The 14,078-nt window shown below is 38.6% G+C and overlaps 1 long non-coding RNA gene across 1 annotated transcript; it reads right to left on the bottom strand.

Moving 5' to 3' along the window:
- Positions 1-2,254: 2,254 nt before the first annotated feature.
- LOC106941015 (uncharacterized) lies at positions 2,255-13,129 on the bottom strand. Its single transcript, XR_001423242.1, has 3 exons — positions 12,766-13,129; positions 3,050-3,227; positions 2,255-2,273 (listed from the first exon to the last, which is right to left on the bottom strand). It is a non-coding gene; the product is annotated as an uncharacterized LOC106941015 (long non-coding RNA).
- Between the last annotated feature and the right edge of the window lie 949 nt (positions 13,130-14,078).

Genomic DNA, 14,078 nt, shown 5'->3' with positions numbered 1-14,078 from the left:
GCATCAAATATCAGAAAATACAACCACAAAGATCCAAACCTTCAAATGTGATCCAGAGAATAAATCGGACATGTAACAGCACTATGTCATTTTTATCTCGGCTTTAATGATTCAATTATTTAAATTCTTGAGAAGGATCTGCCATCAGTTTCATTATCCGTTACCTTTTGTTTATAATAGATAAAGACAGGTGTGATGTCTGTGCAGAAGGTAAACTGGCAGGCTACAAATACCATAAAGTCCTGAACCAACTCCACTTACACTACAGAAACAAATTCAAACAGCAAACTACATTCACAGCAGCTCCTCTTGCTACAAGAAATGCATGCTTTTTTTGCCTCGTGGTCCAAAGAGTTGTCTTTTTTTTCTTCATTTTAAATGAAAACAAAGGTAGCATTTGAAGATGGAAGAAAACAAATGACAAAAGTGAGGACGAGTGGAATGTGGTTTGTTCAGGCTACTGGACTGTCAGCTGAGAAGCTAATCTGCAAATAACCTGCAGGAAAGTCAATTATCCGTTTAGTTTTCATTCTCTAAATAACAGAAAGGAGTACAGGCCGGCAGAGTACATCACAAATTGTGTCCAATATTCCTACTCCAAAGGAATGTTGGGAAAGCAATAATTGTTGACCTTCATATTCATGTAATATTTAGCCAGTTGGACAGAGTCCCACGGCAGCAGATGCTCACAGCTGACATGAACATTGGACGAAATGCTAACGGTCAGACAGTGATGGGAGAACCAAAAGAAAATTTGCAAATTTTGCAAATTTTTTCATCATTGCAAGATTTACCCATATTAATCTCCAGCCAAAGATCTTCTAATATCATGCAGCTGTAAATTCTGTGCACATTGCTGCAGGTGTGCTGCAAAACTTATAACCTAATGATTAGACAGAAGTCCAAATTAAAACCCCAAATAGCAATGGAAGAGCTAGAGACCACTGGCCGTGATCTACACAATGAGTGGCAAACAAAGAAACCGTGGACACAAACTGTTGGAGAAACACCGCGGACTAAAGAGTCAGGCACATTTCTCAGGCAAATCCTTTTAGAAATTGCTCTTGCCCTTTAATTGGACATTCCAGCTCTTACATTTAAAGAAACATGTCCTTCAGCAATATAATTTGTAGAGCAGAGACATTGCTTTATGAAAATTTTAAAGTGAAATAAAAAAATGGGCACAACATCCACACCATCCCAAGTGTGCAATCCATTTAATAATGAAATCTTCCATTTTCACCTTCTATCAACACGACTTCAAATCTTTGGAGCTTTTAGAGATTTATTTTCCTAAGTAATTTTGTGAAATATACATAGAACAAAATAAAACAAGGTACTCAATAGCAGTAATTAGATGCAAACAGCTGTATCAGTCTACAGCTCTCTTGCAGGCCAGCTATGCAACTACTGTGGACGAAGCCTCCTGACAACATAATCAGGTCTCATTCATGACTAGCCTGATGTGAGCCCATGCACACAGCTGAGGGTGTACACAGCTAATTATCTTCAGAGATAATCATTGGAAAACAGAGCCAGCTTCACCTCTTTCCTACTGTTCTCCTGACATTTGTCATTGCAGCAATAATGGAACTAATCATTCAATCAATGTGCCTCTCACAGAAAGTGCACAACTGCGCCATAAGAAAAAAATAATACATATCTGATAGGAACCAAATACGTGATGCACATGACGCGGGTCAATCATGTTACATTATTAGCTACTTTGGGAAGTTAAATCTATGCTTCCTAAACACTCACTGTTCCTATCAATATTTATGTTACTGTATAGTTTGAATGACGCTAAATAAAGGTAGCTAAACACAGTATTTTTGGCCTGGAGTCACGATTTTCTTCTTTATGTGATGCATAAGAATGCGGGTGAGACCATTTGCTGACATGATAATTATTAGTTTTGCACTACCGCCTTCATGGATAGGTGTATGATCCACTTGTAGATTATGAATGAGTCCAGCAGCAGAAGAAAGAAATGCTTTATTAAAAAAACAAAAAAATAAATAAATAAATACGAAGAAGTTCACTGTGCAGTTACAGCAACCATGTAGGGGACACAGTCAAAATGGAAGAAGGTGATCTGGTCACTAGAGATCAAAGTTAAACTTTTTGAAGCAAAATGCTGCGAACAGCATTTTTCAGATTCTGTGAATCGTGGTGTTGAAAGCATCGTGATGCGGCGATGCTCGTCTTCAGCAGGGACAAGGAAGCTGGTCGAAGCCGATTGAAAGATGGATGGAACTAAATTTAGGGTTTTCCTGGAAAAAAAAAAACCTGTTCTAGGATGCAAAAAATAAAGATTGGGGCAGAAATTTAACCTTCCAGCAGAGAAAACACTCCACAGCTATTGTTTCAATCAAAGCCTATTAATTGGTTTAGAAAGGTTGTATAAATCCAACTCAGAACCTGTGACGAAGTGTAAAAATGTCTGCTATTATTCACTCTCCGCCTAAACGGAGTGATTGACAGATTTTGCAAAGAAAAGTGAAAAAAAATTCAGTTTAAGATCTGCAAACCCTGAAGCGAAAGGGTTGACTTCGAACGGCTGAATATACATAACTCATGCCACACTCTTCAGATTATAATTTCCTCCAGAATGATGTCCAACCTTGTTGAGGCTGAAATTCAAATCTGTTGGTACTTTTCAAAGAAACCGTTTGTAAAACTGCATATTTTGTCAAAGTGAAAATAGTTTTAAACCAGGTGATATTAGGAGAGCATTTAATATATTTGATCTATTAGGCATTGTTAGAGCAGTAAATCATGTCAATTGGGTATAATTTTTCATGCACTGTTTAGTGTTACATTAGAGCTGACAACAGCTGAACCACTTAGTTTCCCTTAAATAACATAAAAGAGAGAAGATAGTGTGAAGGTTATTTAAAAATAGGCCAACAGCTTTGTCTCATCACCTAGCAGTCGTTCTGATTCTGTAGTAAAGGTGAGAAATCTACAAACCAAAATTAAACGTTCTTATGAGGAGAAGCTTGTTCGGGAAAAAGAAAGAAAGGGGGGAGCTCAAGCTGCCTCTCACCTTGGTGGTGTTGTCATGTGACCTCTGATAGCGCTTCCACCTGCACCCATAGATCCCAGTGATACATGACAAACACAGCTGGCGCTCATAGACTTGGAGGGGTTGGTGTTTCACCATGCTCCTTCAGTCGCTCCTGCTGTCTCAGCCACAGCTAACATCCCACTGGCTCCCAACGCTCCTGCAGAAAAAAATAGAAACGACATCGATGATAAAGCGGGTGGGAGAAGTTGTGCAACAAGCCGTCTCAACAGCAACATGCCTGTCAGTTTGACGGAAAACATGAGCTGGTTCGAAAAGCACCATGTCTCTGCCACAAAGGCCGGCATTAAATTAAGAACTTGTTCAGAGGACCTGTTCTCAATGTCAACCGAGAATGCAACGAGCTTCCATCGATGTGTTCAAGAACAGAAAAAAGAAAAATGAAAGTGAAAAGGTTCAGAGGAACAATCATCCAGTGAATACTACAATTACGTAGCAGAGCGAATTGGTGGCTCAGCCAGACAGTGGATGTCTGCTCCATTTATTCCTTTTATATCACAACCATAAAAAGCCCCACCAAAGATAACTGTGGCATCTATTAAACTCCATACTGATATGGTAACACCAAGTTTTGGAGACTCACATGGTAAAAATGACACCAACAACCCAGAATACAACATGATTAATTTGGTTCTGCTGTAAAAGCAACCATTATATCACAGGTGTTCTGTTCTCGGTGTTGTCGTTACAAGGCGACTCATAAAATATGCAATATTAAAAAAAGAAAAAACGTGCAGCTTCATTAAACTCTGACTGTTTGTGGCTCTTTTCAGTATAGAGTAGATCCCACCTGTATATAATAACACAGGCACTGTGGTAGGGACAACATCAGTACACTGGTGAGCTCAAATCAGATGCCGTCAGTGAATATGGTAGGAAGTACCAGGGTGTGTTTGTGAATTACCTGAGTTCTTACTGTTCCCCCACCGATCTGCTGCTGATTCACCTCAAACACTCCATAATCACCCACAACAACAATTACAGCAACGCTGACTGTTATCAAAACTTTACCTCACTTTTCACAGACGTGACGGAGCCTGCTTCGCAGCTGCCAGGGCAACAAAACATTTGTCAATTTAAACATAAATGGCGCCTGATAAATGCAATGATGATTAAATGTGTACAAATGTTTCCCTGAGTCATGAACTTCTAATCCCTCTTTGCTTATTCTTATTCTACAATAGGATACATGCAGTTTTGTGACATGTAATTTTTCAGTGCAATGGTGCATGTGTGTGTGTGTGTGTGTGTGCACCGCTTCTGCTATAATCAGGCTGTCTCACGTTCTAAACAGCTGCTAATTACCATGCGCAGCAGTGGCCGTGCTTCCTGTTATTACTAAAACTGCTCAGGGGAAGGTGGCCTGACCCTAGGCCTATAATGAATCCGACTCCCCCCGGAAAGACCGCGAAGCTCTTAACTCCAATTGAGCCATGATGGTCCATCTGTTAAAATGAACTGAATGCTAGTTTTCCAACATGCAACACCGAGGGGCTCTGAGTTTGCAGAATTAATGAACAAGATCGATTGGAATTGAAAACAAGTGCTCTGCCAACAGAACCCTGAGCACAAGCAAATCAATGTGTCCCTAAATCACTGCCTGACCTAGAGGTTTGAAGAGAACCGAGGAGTGTCGTTTTCGTTTTTCTCTTTAGATCTAAATATGCTACAGCCATGAGAAGCACTAGTATGAGTGTATCCAGAGCTGTCCATTTTATGTCTCTACGCAGTTGCCATGTGCGACTCCATCTGGTGAAGTGAGACGTAGATATGAACCGCTTTAAGGTTGTTCTATGTTTGAAACTCTTATTTTGAAGTAAAGGAAGTAGTTCTGGAGCTGTGCTGACAGCTCACAAACTTCTCATCAGGAAATGCCAACATCTAGTTACAAACACAGTGAGGAAGCCTCCCCATTTTTAAATGTTGTGTGACGATATTTTGGGTACAGATGGAAAAAAGAAAGCAAAGTGACTGATGGAAACAATTTGTAAGCACTTGGAAAACACAGCAACTTTCTAACGGCATTGATGGCAAAGGCTACAAGTGAGAAGCCACGCCCCTTTGATTATGTGCATGCAGCGAGGAGCTAACATGGTTAATTTCAGCAGATAAATCAGAATAAATCGATTAATAAAACATTTTAAATATTTGGCAAAACACAAGAAGGACATATTTCAGTGCGTCTCTGGCGTTGGACTCACAGGTGTAAGTTCTTACCCACAAAGCAAACATATTCAAGAATATGTCCCAACTCTTTCAAAAGTTTCTTTCCATGTCTGTAAAAGTCACAAATGTCATCTTTAATCCTGTTCAGTGGGACATCAAAGAAACCTAGAAACACACCCAGTCAATGTGAGATATGATCCTAATTAAGCAGAGCAGCACTGAGGTTACAGATTTACTACCCTGAAGTTGAAGGGTAAAACAAATTGTGCTTTTTTAATCAGCTCTGTCCCACAAGAAAATACTTAAAGACCCAAGCCGAATCACTGAATTAATCCCTTAATCGGCATGATGTCTTAGCAAGTGCTAATCAGAGAGGCATAACCCAGTGGATAAAGTTGAATAAAATTTCTCAAGTCTAAGCCTAGGTTTATCTACACAGTCATTTTCCCCCCCGAAGAAGACTGATGCACCTCTGTAGTGACCAGAGTAGGTAGAGAAATATGACCATCAGCAGCAGTGTGGGTGTGTGAGACTGAAGACGAGAACTGAGACACAAAAGCTAAAACTTGGATTACTCATTCAGCCTCATCATCAGAAAACATGTCTCATGTTCAGCCACTTTTCAGACAAGCTTTAATTTAGCAAAAAGTTATTGAGGGTTAGCCTGACTATTGTGATCTTGTTTCGTCTTGTCCATCAACTCCTTTCGTGTCTCAGTGAGATTAAAACAGGAGAAGTCAACAACTGATTAAGGCTTTGCAAGGCAAGGACAGCAACCCGCCTATCACCTCAGTCAGAAGGTGTTTGAAGTTTGGTGAAAAACAGGAGATAAGAGGGTGCACGAAAGCCCCTTAAAACAGCTTTTGTCATCTTTTTTTCTGCTGCCTCATTTCCTCCAATCACAAGCAAAGAGAGAATATCTGTCTGTAGAGACGGAAATGCTTCAGCAGTTTCTCATTCGAAAACTTATTCTGACCCAAGAGCAATGGGAAAGGTGAGCACCAGAGACCCTTCAGAAAAAAAAAAGGTCAACTCACTACACTGTTAGATAAAGGTTCTCCTTAAGAAAACAAAACCATTGCTAGAAAAGTACAAGCTAAATTAAAATTATGGCTTTATACCAGGAACAGGTTAGATTCTGATATTATGGTTATAAAAACCTGCTGTTTAAATGGGGTATGGTGATGAGCAACATGGGGTTAACCCTTCACCCGTTTCTGTGCCGTGCCGGATGTTTTCCTTAGTGTAAAGATCAATTAATTAATATAGCGCATCTCAGCAACAAGGCAGTTTGAAGTGTTTTACACCATAAAGACATAAATAAAGTCATATAAACAACATACAGTCACCAATTAAGAAACCAGTAACAAGCATTACATATTGTCGAGTGCCATCATCAAAATCATCAATACACATCACATATATTGGTCAATGTGATTTAAAGGAACTGAGGGTTTCAGCTGTTTTGCAGTTTTCTGGAAGTTTTTTTTTTTGTTTTTTGTTTTTTTTCCAGATTTTTGGATCAGCATAGAAACTGAATGCTACTTTTCCTCATTTGGTTCTGGTTCTGAGGTTGCAGAGCAGACCAGAACCAGAAGACCTGAGTAGTCTGGAAAGCAACAACAGCAGATCTTTAATGTATTGTGGTACTAAGCCATTCAACAGTATTTTAAAGTCTATTCTCTGGACTACAGGGAGCCAGTGTAAGGACCTTATACCTGGGGTGATGTGCTCTATATCTTCCTGGTTTTAGTGAGAACATGAGCAGCAGTGTTCTGGATCAGCAGCAGCTGTCCAATTGATTTTTTTTAGTCAGACCTGCTTGAAAAGTCATAGCAGGAATCCTAAAGGAGCTGGTTGCTTTAAGATGGAGAAAAAAGCCCCTTTTTGTAGAGCTGAGAGGACATTAAACAATCTGACACTTTGCTTTTTAAACTGACTGCTAATCAATCTGAAAATATGTGGGTCAGCCATAATCCGAGAAAGATTAATTTAGCCACAATCCATCAATGTCTTTTGATTACTACACTGACAGAGGAAAGAGGAAACAGCATTACTGTAATTTATTTCCATTATTGGAACATAAGGATGGAGACAAAAAGGGGAGAGAAGAGCCCATAAACAGATTTTAATGTGGGCAAAACCATGAGTGTGTCAATTTCTTGTGTTGAGTGTTAAAACGTTGCTCTCCTTTGTTGAACAGAGGACAAAAAACAAAAAAAACCTACACATTGGGCTTTGGGACATTTTCTGCCATTTCATATGAAGCAAGAACCAAATTTCCCACGAATGTGGCAACAGCTAATCCATCATCCAATAGGAAGCAGCACAGGAGAAAAACAGACAGTGGATATATTTCTGATGTCACACATAAGATAAGCAAGCAATCACATTACTCAGAAAGGTCAACTGTGAAATGACAGAGTAAACATTTCATCTGCCATGCCAATGTTATGGAAGCTAATGATGGTTGGATTGGGCTAATAACCCAAAGAGTGAAATACACTGTTTTCCATTTGAATTCCCTCTAGCCAACTTGGATCAAGAATGTGATCATGGATGTCTGAATCTTTTGGGAAAATAGAATGAAATTTTCCAGGACTGATCGTGAGGTTCCCAAAGATTTAGAGCTTGGTCTCCTCTGGTCTGTAATCTGCTCTATGGTACACCCAAGAACATCTGCTCAACTCGCTTCAGTGACCTTTAGGAGTGTGCAAAGTTAAACAGAAAGAGATAAGAGGCTGTGCTAACCATTCCTTTGGCCTGAAAACAAACAAGATCTTTAATGAGTCATAAGCAAAAAGTTGTAGCAGTTTAAATGGTTCAAATCTGGTCTCAACTTCAAGTATCTTTGAGGACAACTCCACTTTTCTCTGTCAAAGTACTGTAACAAATACAAACTTGCATCTTTTTTTTCTTTTTCAAATTCAAAAGTTAAATATTATCAATTCTAACCAAATGAAAAAATGTGCTAAAAGGAAGTAGTTTAGAATTTAATAAGGATTACAAGATTGTCCTCCTAGCCATTACCTGAATTTTGATCAACTCAAAACAATGCAAAAAAAAAAAAAAATGGTACTTGTTGGTATGCTTATAGATCAAACCGTGTTCATTTCATGCACTAAACTTTTTATACCATGGACTAAACTTTTTATAACCACACTTGGGAAAAATAATAAAAATGAGGCCCAGCTTTCTTTAATTTGGCAATGTTGACCTTCTGTTTTCCCATATGATCACAACGATCAGCCATACTGGAGAGGAATGTTCGCTAGACAGTTTAGCTAGCAGATTGCTCAGACAAAAGCAACATGAGTATTACTATGGAGTCTTGACATTACATCTTGTTCAAAGTGTAGCCTAAACTTCAGAAATAAAGAAATTCAGCTACCAATCACCGATATTAGACCATTAACAGAAGGCAGTTTGTCACATGATTGTATTGCAGCCAACCAGAATTTGGATTTTTGTGTCGTGGGCAAACTGGTCACTTCACCATCTCACTTCAGTGCCCTCTGTTTTGTTCTCCCTCAGGTCAGAAGGAATGAAAAACTGTTTGGACAAAGATATTCTGAAAAAGGTGCCATCTGTACATCTACATGAGGGCCCTGCACCACCATCTGTGTGTTGACATCACACTCATCTCTGTCCTCCGCTGCGGCTTGGAAAGCAAGGACAGCCAAGTGGGTGCCACCGTAACCAACGCTGCCATCTGAGCTCGCAATAAGCTTTCCCCTTAGTTCAAATTTGGCCATTTTAAACAGAATCATTCTAGGTTGGTGCCATTATGATCCGTAGAGTATCAGGGAGGCAAAAAAGGGGAATCAACAGAAACCAAGTAGTTTTATGACACAGAAAACAAAAATGATGAGATTTCTTTCAAAGGTAACTTGATCACTGACAAAATAACAACTCCCCCCAGTTTTATTGAGTGTGTTCCTTTGAAATGAGTTCAAGTTGCAAACTAACAAAGCTGCCAAAGCAAAGCCTCCAGTGTTCTTATGAGAGTAAAATTACCACCATTTAGCTGAGGAATGTTAACCAGTGCAAACAGGCTAAGGTAGAGAAACAGCAGTATTATCAAGTCTCTGAACACAGGTTCCCATTTAACAAGTCGTCAGCAATCAAGTTTGCAACAGGATCTGCCTTTGGAAATAATAGGTTGAAGATGGAAGTGGATGCATCAAACTGGAGCTGCAGAACTGTGACCTTCTCTGGGGTGGAGAGATGCAGACGTGCTGCTAAATGTCTACTGACTTCATGACAATCCAGAGCTGGAACAACTAGTCATCATTCCAAATGCAAGGGAATCTTTGTTTTTTGTATAGCATATAGTTAGGTATTTAAATCGCCATTTGAGGTCTTGCTGTTTTGACACATCCACCAAATGGCCAGGCCAGCAGTGCTCTGCCATTTCACACAACTACTCTTTACCCATTTATTTAAATACTGAGAAACACATAAATTTTCCAAGTTATGAAATCAATTTGATAAATAAATGTTCAAATTATGTACATAGCTTAACTGAATGATTTTTCCAAATGTTCTAGTACTCTAGATTTGAACTGATTTTGATTCTGATCCTGATTTGGCCAATTTGATTCTTATAAAATGACAAATCATTACTAAAATAAACCATTAAAGCAGCTGGTAGTTATTATGTACTGGATGAAACTCCTATGAGCAAAGCTGAAAGCCTCACATGCAAACCAAAAGTTGTGTTTCTTCAATAAAGCCAAGAGAAAGCACAGAAATTTTAGTAGTATGCTTGGCGGTTTACATGGCACATTAACAACGCTCTTCAGTGTGGAAGTGGTTAGAGAGAGGAGGACTTTGTGTGCTACTTTCTGCATCATTGAGCTGCTAAAAATGACATCAAGGGAAAGGCAAAAGGTTAGTTAAATAAAAGAAAGCTGTATTTTATACATGACTGTGTTTGCTGTGCATTCAGGCTGCTGCTTTAAACAGGAAGTCTAACTTTACCAGGTCAAATAGAGTGCAGGAAAGTTGTTGGTTTGTTCAGCTTGAGCTTTCCCTGACAACCTCTGTCTGCCAGAGAAAACCCTGGATTTGACTATAAAAAAGTTAAGGTAGGTCCCAACATTGTTTAGGAAAAAAATAGGTTGGCAAATATTTAATATCAACAATATTGAACAGTAGCCAGTATCAGATGCTAAAAAGACAGTTTAAAATACCAATTCTGTAGTCATTTTGTTTTTTAACTAATGTTTTAAGATATGTTGGATTCAGCCAGCCAAAACTTTACAAAATCAGATATTAAGAATTAATCACAAAGCTCCTATTTTTTTGTTATGTCTTCATGTGGTGAATTGCGAACTTTGTTTTCTCAAAGTGTAATTTGTGCTTGTGTCCAATTATCAACCATCAGAAGCATAACAGAGCCCAAAAACCTAGCAAACATCAATTGCAGAATCACAATTGATAAATTGTTGTGCAGTTTTGCATCTAAGCAAGTAGATAAACATGATTTCAAGGTTCATTAAGACATGAATTGTTGTCTACTTTCATCCAAAAAGTAAAACTAGAAATAAGTATGTACAAATAACATAAAGTCATGTTTGTGGTGACCAGTGATTGACAAAGAGAGGATGACTTGACCCGGCAGCTTCAGAGTAGCCTGTAATAATAATTCTGACTCATTCGCCCTCTGGAGAACTTTGCACTCGTTTGACAGATCCGCCAGGTGCATTTCCACTGGTATATTAAGCCAACAAAGCAGGGTCCTGCATGTATTTATGAAAAATCATGGAGACCGTTGTAGTTCCACAATCTGGACATAAACATCAATTTTGGAATTCTAGAAATTCAGAAATTGAAATCAAGGTGTTTTAAAAGCAATTTTTTTTTCCCCTTTAAAGGGTTGCCTCAATTTTTACAGCACTTTCAAAGCAATTCCACATTTACTCTGCATCTCTAGATCATTTGCTAAGTGGCTCAGCTGTAACAGACTCAACATAAATGCACAGTGAAATGTTTACTTTCCCACATGGCATACATGATAAATGTCATGGCCTGGAAATATTATCATCATGCATCCTGCCCTTCAAATGTAATCCCTTCTAAGAGAATCACGTTCAGCTTAAATCAATAAGATATGTTCTGGGGGAGGGGGGAAACCTTAAAAAAACAATAAAATAATAATATTCATATTCCACTGAAACCCATTTGGTTAATTAACAGGTATTGTGGAAAATTACATAAAAAAATAGAGAGAGGAACCTTGTGTCATAAATTTTGATCTGATCCCAACTCACCCTCTAAAGAAAACTCTCGACTAAACACGTTTGAACCTCTAGAGAAGTCATTAATTACAGGCCTTCAGGATGATTTACAACGTATGATAAAGTTGCCATTCCGCTCAAGTTCTGCATGAAAACAAACAAGCCTTTGCTAATTTTGCTGAGGGCGTAGCAGTTAGAGAAGAGATGGGGTGGAGTGTTACTTCACAAATGGGAGTTTTAACGGTTTAGACGTTGGAGTGAAGGAGTCATGGGCTTATAAGAGGTTCTCCTGGTGTGATAACCTTAGGTGAAAATGAATGGTTCCACTGTTTTTATAGAGCAATTTAAAGAAAAAAAAAATCTGTATTAATTCAAAATAGAAAAAATCAGAAATTATCCCTACCGGTGCTCAGATACTTTGACATTTACTACATTCATCCACAGGTGATTTTAATACACAGAATACAAAATAAACTACCTGCTTAATATGACTAGATTTCAATTGCAAATGTGCTTCTTGGCGACTGCAGTGTTAAAACAGTTACCATAACAAGCGCTCCTTTAGTTTTTACACTCCTGTTTTTGTGGAAGGGAAAAAAAAAACATAAAACTGTGGCGGGTTTTTTCCATCCAACTAATAGGCAATGTGCAGCAAAGGGTCAAAGCTGCATTACTCTAACTCTGATAATTTCTCTGAAAAAACAATGTTTTAACCCTCGAGTTGTGTCAAGAAAATAGTTACGGTTTTGCAATCCTAACCTATTAAAATCTTGACACAGATGAAACTGGTAACCATTACATACCTGGATCCAAGAACATTCTGTAACGTACTAACGCATAAACTAAATGTGTTCAACTCTGCAAAAGCTGTTTGCGGAATACCATTCCATGATATACATGAACTGTAAATGGCATCAACTTAAAAACAATGCGTTGCTCTTACTCTGTCTGAGGATTAAAGGAATAGCACCTCCAGAGGATACACCATTATGGATGTTTATCCATGTCGGCACCACTGAACTACAAGTCCTGCATTTGAAGCTTGTTATTGTTAGGTCAGGGTTAACAGTGTAAATATGACTGCGGTCTTTGAGGTTGAAACCTCCTGCTTAGACATTCTTACTGACTGCAGTAGTAAAGTTACAGGAATGTTAGTCTGTGTTACCATGGTTATGAGGAATTTCCCTGAGCTACACACAGATGTCCATGCGATATATTGTTAAGAATATAAACCTGTGAAAGAGATAGCTTCCGTTAGCCCACACTCACCTGTCTGTCTGAGGGCACTTTCATTTGTTTTCTCTCCGTTCGGTAAAAGTTGAGCTCTCCGACAAGACAAGCCCAAACGGGGACACAGTTTGAGTCAGAGATACAGGCGCGGGGAAAACGGTAAAACGCTGACTGAGCTGAAGTTTTACAACGAAAGCAAAGGAGAAAACACCGAGCTGATTGAATGGTTATTGGACCAAGTTAAAAAACGTCCTGTTTTCAGCGTGACTGAGTCCTGCGTGTCTCTCACTCTGTGGGTTTGAGCAGGGTTACGTCCTGTCCTCCGCCTGAGTGGTTCACTGTACTGAAGGGTGGGAGGAGAGTGAGTCGGTCTATTTTATCTCCAGCCTAGTGTAATAGTGAGGGAGCGTCACCGTTGACTTTTTTCCAGCCCCTTCACGGCACGTGTAATTTACTCGATGATCAGACCACTGTGCAGCCACGCACGTTAAGTTAAGAAAACGGAAATATTGCTGTTTAGATTAGTTTAAACTCGCTTAAACATACATGTCCTGTTCATTTTCATCGCCAACACAATTCCCAAACAGACGAAGAAAAAAAATAGAACGTCCTAAAGGTTGAAATAAGTTGACATGAGTTTGTCGATCAAAAATCTGATGGTTTTGAACGCAACACATTTTATCACGTTTATCTTCAAGGATTGAAGGGTTGTTTGACATAAATTTTTACTGTTTGCATTTTCTATGATTGTTATTGTTTGATATTAAGTGATTTTTTTTCCCCCCCATCACTTGTCATCTGAATTATGGTTAAATTAGTGCCTAGAAAAAAATATTTATACCACTTGAACTTTTTATGTATGTATGTATAAATACATACATACATACATACATACATACATACATACATACATACATACATTTCTGTCATCATACTTACAAGCTGCAAGAAAATGGGGAGTATACCTCAACTTTGCATATCAAGAGTACAAATTGTACCAAATTGTTCTTTGTGATTCTGTTCTATCTCAGTCAGATTGTATGGTAAACAACTGTGATTACCAATTTTCAAGTCTTATCACAGACTCTCAAGTCTGGACTTTGATTTGGCCATTATAACACATGAATACACTTAGACATGAATTTATACTGAGCTCAATTTATACACAGATCCAAATCCAATTAATTTATAAAGCACATTTAAAAACAGCAAGTTTTTCCAAAATGCTGTTTGAAAATAACATAAACAAAATTGATAAAACAAGACCATACAAAACACTCATAACAAACACCAGAGCAATAGAAGCTCAGATCTACCACACCAGACAAGACCCAAGGTGTAGGTTGTGCAAG

The sequence above is a fragment of the Poecilia latipinna genome, unplaced genomic scaffold, assembly GCF_001443285.1.
Source record: "Poecilia latipinna isolate Pla-1442-1.1 unplaced genomic scaffold, P_latipinna-1.0 Scaffold3455, whole genome shotgun sequence".
Classification (NCBI taxonomy): domain Eukaryota; kingdom Metazoa; phylum Chordata; class Actinopteri; order Cyprinodontiformes; family Poeciliidae; genus Poecilia; species Poecilia latipinna.
Note: the sequence above shows the minus strand (reverse complement) of the source record. Positions and strands in the feature narration are given on the sequence as shown.